Here is a 6,513-nt window from a genome sequence, read left to right on the forward strand (position 1 = left end):
TACCTTGTCTTCTTCTTTTATATATCAATACCTAATAACAGTAGTCTAGTATGAGGCCTTGGATAGATGAGGACTTTATTACTTTATGTTTATAGACTCTTCCTATACTCCCTTACATTGTGTCTTCTTTTATATATCAATACCTAATAACAGTAGTCTAGTATGAGGCCTTGGATAGATGAGGACTTTATTACTTTATGTTTATAGACTCTTCCTATACTCCCTTACCTTGTGTCTTCTTTTATATATCAATACCTAATAACAGTAGTCTAGTATGGGGCCTTGGATAGATGAGGACTTTATTACTTTATGTTTATAGACTCTTCCTATACTCCCTTACCTTGTGTCTCTTCTTTTATATATCAATACCTAATAACAGTAGTCTAGTATGGGGCCTTGGATAGATGAGGACTTTATTACTTTATGTTTATAGACTCTTCCTATACTCCCTTACCTTGTCTTCTTCTTTTATATATCAATACCTAATAACAGTAGTCTAGTATGAGGCCTTGGATAGATGAGGACTTTATTACTTTATGTTTATAGACTCTTCCTATACCCCTTACCTTTGTCTTCTTCTTTTATATATCAATACCTAATAACAGTAGTCTAGTATGGGGCCTTGGATAGATGAGGACTTTATTACTTTATGTTTATAGACTCTTCCTATACCCCCTTACCTTGTCTTCTTCTTTTATATATCAATACCTAATAACAGTAGTCTAGTATGGGGCCTTGGATAGATGAGGACTTTATTACTTTATGTTTATATATTCTTCCTATACTCCCTTACCTTGTGTCTTCTTCTTTTATATATCAATACCTAATAACAGTAGTCTAGTATGGGGCCTTGGATAGATGAGGACTTTATTACTTTATGTTTATAGATTCTTCCTATACCCCCTTACCTTGTCTTCTTCTTTTATATATCAATACCTAATAACAGTAGTCTAGTATGAGGCCTTGGATAGATGAGGACTTTATTACTTTATGTTTATAGACTCTTCCTATACCCCCTTACCTTGTCTTCTTCTTTTATATATCAATACCTAATAACAGTAGTCTAGTATGGGGCCTTGGATAGATGAGGACTTTATTACTTTATGTTTATAGACTCTTCCTATACCCCCTTACCTTGTCTTCTTCTTTTATATATCAATACCTAATAACAGTAGTCTAGTATGAGGCCTTGGATAGATGAGGACTTTATTACTTTATGTTTATAGACTCTTCCTATACCCCCTTACCTTGTCTTCTTCTTTTATATATCAATACCTAATAACAGTAGTCTAGTATGAGGCCTTGGATAGATGAGGACTTTATTACTTTATGTTTATAGACTCTTCCTATACTCCCTTACATTGTGTCTTCTTTTATATATCAATACCTAATAACAGTAGTCTAGTATGAGGCCTTGGATAGATGAGGACTTTATTACTTTATGTTTATAGACTCTTCCTATACTCCCTTACCTTGTGTCTTCTTCTTTTATATATCAATACCTAATAACAGTAGTCTAGTATGAGGCCTTGGATAGATGAGGACTTTATTACTTTATGTTTATAGATTCTTCCTATACTCCCTTACCTTGTCTTCTTCTTTTATATATCAATACCTAATAACAGTAGTCTAGTATGGGGCCTTGGATAGATGAGGACTTTATTACTTTATGTTTATAGATTCTTCCTATACCCCTTACCTTGTCTTCTTCTTTTATATATCAATACCTAATAACAGTAGTCTAGTATGGGGCCTTGGATAGATGAGGACTTTATTACTTTATGTTTATAGATTCTTCCTATACCCCTTACCTTGTCTTCTTCTTTTATATATCAATACCTAATAACAGTAGTCTAGTATGGGGCCTTGGATAGATGAGGACTTTATTACTTTATGTTTATAGACTCTTCCTATACCCCTTACCTTGTCTTCTTCTTTTATATATCAATACCTAATAACAGTAGTCTAGTATGAGGCCTTGGATACATGAGGACTTTATTACTTTATGTTTATAGACTCTTCCTATACTCCCTTACATTGTGTCTTCTTTTATATATCAATACCTAATAACAGTAGTCTAGTATGGGGCCTTGGATAGATGAGGACTTTATTACTTTATGTTTATAGACTCTTCCTATACCCCCTTACCTTGTCTTCTTCTTTTATATATCAATACCTAATAACAGTAGTCTAGTATGGGGCCTTGGATAGATGAGGACTTTATTACTTTATGTTTATATATTCTTCCTATACTCCCTTACCTTGTGTCTTCTTCTTTTATATATCAATACCTAATAACAGTAGTCTAGTATGGGGCCTTGGATAGATGAGGACTTTATTACTTTATGTTTATATATTCTTCCTATACCCCTTACCTTGTCTTCTTCTTTTATATATCAATACCTAATAACAGTAGTCTAGTATGAGGCCTTGGATAGATGAGGACTTTATTACTTTATGTTTATAGATTCTTCCTATACCCCCTTACCTTGTCTTCTTCTTTTATATATCAATACCTAATAACAGTAGTCTAGTATGGGGCCTTGGATAGATGAGGACTTTATTACTTTATGTTTATAGACTCTTCCTATACCCCCTTACCTTGTCTTCTTCTTTTATATATCAATACCTAATAACAGTAGTCTAGTATGAGGCCTTGGATAGATGAGGACTTTATTACTTTATGTTTATATATTCTTCCTATACCCCCTTACCTGTCTTCTTCTTTTATATATCAATACCTAATAACAGTAGTCTAGTATGAGGCCTTGGATAGATGAGGACTTTATTACTTTATGTTTATAGACTCTTCCTATACTCCCTTACATTGTGTCTTCTTTTATATATCAATACCTAATAACAGTAGTCTAGTATGAGGCCTTGGATAGATGAGGACTTTATTACTTTATGTTTATAGACTCTTCCTATACTCCCTTACCTTGTGTCTTCTTCTTTTATATATCAATACCTAATAACAGTAGTCTAGTATGAGGCCTTGGATAGATGAGGACTTTATTACTTTATGTTTATAGACTCTTCCTATACTCCCTTACCTTGTCTTCTTCTTTTATATATCAATACCTAATAACAGTAGTCTAGTATGGGGCCTTGGATAGATGAGGACTTTATTACTTTATGTTTATAGATTCTTCCTATACCCCCTTACCTTGTCTTCTTCTTTTTTATATATCAATACCTAATAACAGTAGTCTAGTATGAGGCCTTGGATAGATGAGGACTTTATTACTTTATGTTTATAGATTCTTCCTATACCCCCTTACCTTGTCTTCTTCTTTTATATATCAATACCTAATAACAGTAGTCTAGTATGGGGCCTTGGATAGATGAGGACTTTATTACTTTATGTTTATATATTCTTCCTATACCCCCTTACCTTGTCTTCTTCTTTTATATATCAATACCTAATAACAGTAGTCTAGTATGAGGCCTTGGATAGATGAGGACTTTATTACTTTATGTTTATAGACTCTTCCTATACTCCCTTACATTGTGTCTTCTTTTATATATCAATACCTAATAACAGTAGTCTAGTATGAGGCCTTGGATAGATGAGGACTTTATTACTTTATGTTTATAGACTCTTCCTATACTCCCTTACCTTGTGTCTTCTTTTATATATCAATACCTAATAACAGTAGTCTAGTATGAGGCCTTGGATAGATGAGGACTTTATTACTTTATGTTTATAGACTCTTCCTATACCCCCTTACCTTGTCTTCTTCTTTTATATATCAATACCTAATAACAGTAGTCTAGTATGGGGCCTTGGATAGATGAGGACTTTATTACTTTATGTTTATAGACTCTTCCTATACTCCCTTACCTTGTCTTCTTCTTTTATATATCAATACCTAATAACAGTAGTCTAGTATGGGGCCTTGGATAGATGAGGACTTTATTACTTTATGTTTATAGATTCTTCCTATACCCCCTTACCTTGTCTTCTTCTTTTATATATCAATACCTAATAACAGTAGTCTAGTATGAGGCCTTGGATAGATGAGGACTTTATTACTTTATGTTTATAGATTCTTCCTATACCCCCTTACCTTGTCTTCTTCTTTTATATATCAATACCTAATAACAGTAGTCTAGTATGGGGCCTTGGATAGATGAGGACTTTATTACTTTATGTTTATATATTCTTCCTATACCCCTTACCTTGTCTTCTTCTTTTATATATCAATACCTAATAACAGTAGTCTAGTATGAGGCCTTGGATAGATGAGGACTTTATTACTTTATGTTTATAGACTCTTCCTATACTCCCTTACATTGTGTCTTCTTTTATATATCAATACCTAATAACAGTAGTCTAGTATGAGGCCTTGGATAGATGAGGACTTTATTACTTTATGTTTATAGACTCTTCCTATACTCCCTTACCTTGTGTCTTCTTTTATATATCAATACCTAATAACAGTAGTCTAGTATGAGGCCTTGGATAGATGAGGACTTTATTACTTTATGTTTATAGACTCTTCCTATACCCCCTTACCTTGTCTTCTTCTTTTATATATCAATACCTAATAACAGTAGTCTAGTATGGGGCCTTGGATAGATGAGGACTTTATTACTTTATGTTTATAGACTCTTCCTATACTCCCTTACCTTGTGTCTTCTTCTTTTATATATCAATACCTAATAACAGTAGTCTAGTATGGGGCCTTGGATAGATGAGGACTTTATTACTTTATGTTTATATATTCTTCCTATACCCCCTTACCTTGTCTTCTTCTTTTATATATCAATACCTAATAACAGTAGTCTAGTATGAGGCCTTGGATAGATGAGGACTTTATTACTTTATGTTTATAGATTCTTCCTATACCCCCTTACCTTGTCTTCTTCTTTTATATATCAATACCTAATAACAGTAGTCTAGTATGGGGCCTTGGATAGATGAGGACTTTATTACTTTATGTTTATATATTCTTCCTATACCCCCTTACCTTGTCTTCTTCTTTTATATATCAATACCTAATAACAGTAGTCTAGTATGAGGCCTTGGATAGATGAGGACTTTATTACTTTATGTTTATATATTCTTCCTATACCCCTTACCTTGTCTTCTTCTTTTATATATCAATACCTAATAACAGTAGTCTAGTATGGGGCCTTGGATAGATGAGGACTTTATTACTTTATGTTTATAGACTCTTCCTATACCCCCTTACCTTGTCTTCTTCTTTTATATATCAATACCTAATAACAGTAGTCTAGTATGAGGCCTTGGATAGATGAGGACTTTATTACTTTATGTTTATAGACTCTTCCTATACCCCTTACCTTGTGTCTTCTTCTTTTATATATCAATACCTAATAACAGTAGTCTAGTATGGGGCCTTGGATAGATGAGGACTTTATTACTTTATGTTTATAGACTCTTCCTATACCCCCTTACCTTGTCTTCTTCTTTTATATATCAATACCTAATAACAGTAGTCTAGTATGAGGCCTTGGATAGATGAGGACTTTATTACTTTATGTTTATAGACTCTTCCTATACCCCTTACCTTGTGTCTTCTTCTTTTATATATCAATACCTAATAACAGTAGTCTAGTATGGGGCCTTGGATAGATGAGGACTTTATTACTTTATGTTTATAGACTCTTCCTATACCCCCTTACCTTGTCTTCTTCTTTTATATATCAATACCTAATAACAGTAGTCTAGTATGGGGCCTTGGATAGATGAGGACTTTATTACTTTATGTTTATATATTCTTCCTATACCCCCTTACCTTGTCTTCTTCTTTTATATATCAATACCTAATAACAGTAGTCTAGTATGGGGCCTTGGATAGATGAGGACTTTATTACTTTATGTTTATATATTCTTCCTATACCCCCTTACCTTGTCTTCTTCTTTTATATATCAATACCTAATAACAGTAGTCTAGTATGGGGCCTTGGATAGATGAGGACTTTATTACTTTATGTTTATAGACTCTTCCTATACCCCTTACCTTGTCTTCTTCTTTTATATATCAATACCTAATAACAGTAGTCTAGTATGAGGCCTTGGATAGATGAGGACTTTATTACTTTATGTTTATAGACTCTTCCTATACCCCCTTACCTTGTGTCTTCTTCTTTTATATATCAATACCTAATAACAGTAGTCTAGTATGGGGCCTTGGATAGATGAGGACTTTATTACTTTATGTTTATAGACTCTTCCTATACCCCCTTACCTTGTCTTCTTCTTTTATATATCAATACCTAATAACAGTAGTCTAGTATGGGGCCTTGGATAGATGAGGACTTTATTACTTTATGTTTATAGACTCTTCCTATACCCCCTTACCTTGTCTTCTTCTTTTATATATCAATAGCTAATAACAGTAGTCTAGTATGAGGCCTTGGATAGATGAGGACTTTATTACTTTATGTTTATAGACTCTTCCTATACCCCCTTACCTTGTCTTCTTCTTTTATATATCAATACCTAATAACAGTAGTCTAGTATGAGGCCTTGGATAGATGAGG

Source organism: Oncorhynchus gorbuscha, linkage group LG21, assembly GCF_021184085.1.
Source record: "Oncorhynchus gorbuscha isolate QuinsamMale2020 ecotype Even-year linkage group LG21, OgorEven_v1.0, whole genome shotgun sequence".
Taxonomy (NCBI): domain Eukaryota; kingdom Metazoa; phylum Chordata; class Actinopteri; order Salmoniformes; family Salmonidae; genus Oncorhynchus; species Oncorhynchus gorbuscha.